Consider the following 1,669-nt stretch of genomic DNA (forward strand, 5'->3'; position numbering starts at 1 on the left):
GATTTATGACAAATGAAATTTAATTCGGAGACAAAGATGAAAACAATATCTTTTCAATGAAGGGTTTTTTCATACCGTACCAAATATTTAAATAGAAAAATTATTAAAAATTGGCTAAGTACTGTTTTTCAGTTATAAGCGTATACAGATGAGAAAACATGGAAATTTGCGCGTTTTTCTTATATATTTTAAATTTATTTTAAATTTTTCAGTTCGAAAAGCCATTTTGTAAAAATTCCACACAAAATTCCATATCAATTTTAAATGTTTTGAAGAATTTTTGATTTTTTTAATTCTGATTGAAACTTAACTCTGACCGTTACACGCTTTGGTACTTCCCCATATGTATTTTGTTATACCCTCTACCTTGGAAAGTAGGGTATATAAAATATGTAATTTCGTGTTTAACACCTCCATATAACGGTACCTCCCGATATTCGGTATTTTGACGATTTCATCCACATTTTTCCAGGGAATAGTTTCAAATTTGGGATTGAGAATGTAAAACCGGATCTACCTTCTATGCGGGACATTGTCTATATAGGTTCCTAAAACGCCCATAAAATTATTGCTATTGATATTCGGTGTTTTTATGATTTGTTTTTTTTTTTTTTTTTTTTTTTTGATTTGAGATTGTAAGCCTTCCTGTGATATATCATTGTATATATGTGATTTATTGATTTTGTAGTTCATAATGGGTTCAAAACATTGTCCATATTGGTCCGAAGTTTTGCAGGTCGCATTTATTATGCGGCCGAGACGAAATTTGTGTGGCCCAAGAACGAGCCCTATTGAAATTGGTGAAAAAATCGGTTCAAATTTACATATAGCTCCCATGTATATCTTCAACCGATTTCGGATTAATTATGTACCAAATGGCCAATATCAGTTTAAATGACCTTCATTTTGGCACATTTCACCGAATTCATTTTAGAAACAAGTTCATCAATTGTTGGTGAAAAAAGGTTCAGATATAGTTCTAGCTCCCATATATATCTTTCATCCGATCTGATGTTAAAGTCCCTCACATGCGTAATATGCCCTCCACAACAATAATAGTTGGTACCAGTTATCAGATACAGCTCAGAAATGAGCGTTTAAAAGCTCTATTAAATACGCATAACGGTATCATATTGTTCTTTATTTGATGTTTAAGATTTGCAAGATGTAGAAAAGTATTTTTTATTTAGGTTTCCGTTGTGATATGAGCCTCATAAAAATTTTCAACCCACATTATAGTACTTTAAACATTAACTGCATTCTCCAATCCATGTCACTGGGTTTTGTAGATTAAAGTGGGACACTTTCGGGTATTGAATCCAGATACTTTAATTTATAAATGTTTTCTGTACCGCAAATGGATGTTAATGAAAAATCGGCCCGGTCGAATCTAATATTTTTTTATCTATTTCCTAATGAAATTGGTCATAACTTTATATCTGGTGCTCCCAAAGAACTGAGTATATCTACCTATTTTTGTACACAAAATACAAATACATTTTAATTTTTATGCAATCCACAGATGATAATTATGACCTGAATTATCCCAAAACATAATATTAATTTTAGGTCTATTAGATTATTTTTAGAGAGCAACCTTTAAATTGAAAAAAATACATTAATATACGGAGCTGGCATAAAGCATCCTGTTTCCTCGGACCACAAAAAG

The sequence above is a fragment of the Musca domestica genome, unplaced genomic scaffold (assembly GCF_030504385.1).
Source record: "Musca domestica strain aabys unplaced genomic scaffold, Musca_domestica.polishedcontigs.V.1.1 6, whole genome shotgun sequence".
NCBI lineage: Eukaryota > Metazoa > Arthropoda > Insecta > Diptera > Muscidae > Musca > Musca domestica.